Here is a 452-nt window from a genome sequence, read left to right on the forward strand (position 1 = left end):
AAACAGGTTATTCCCACCCACGACTTTTATGGTCCAATCCATAGCTTATGTTCAATAGCCTTTTTAGCCCCTCCACATGGGTGGGAGTATGATGCAGGAGCATCGGAGCTAGATCAACCCGAGCTGGCCCAAACAGCTCTGGATCATGAAACAAGTCTGGAACAAGCAGCGCTGGGATACGACGATATTCCTACCCGGGGTCCGAGCGTTACTTTACTGAAGTTGGACCAATCACATGGATAATTATGGTCTTTAAAGAAGATTCTCGAAGACTTGAAGAGTCATTTTCGTTTTATTAATCAGCATTAGGTTTAGTCTAGTCTTTCTATATTCATGCATTTAAACTAAGTTGTTTCCAATGTATCTAGTTTCAATGCCTTTAGACTAGCTTTTATGTCCACATTTAATGTATTCTACTATATATAATGAGGCTTATTATGAATGGAAAAATC

This window comes from Eschscholzia californica, unplaced genomic scaffold (assembly GCF_041429995.1).
Source record: "Eschscholzia californica isolate CP2 unplaced genomic scaffold, dmEscCali1.0.p SCAF_6, whole genome shotgun sequence".
In the NCBI taxonomy this organism is placed as follows: Eukaryota; Viridiplantae; Streptophyta; class Magnoliopsida; order Ranunculales; family Papaveraceae; genus Eschscholzia; species Eschscholzia californica.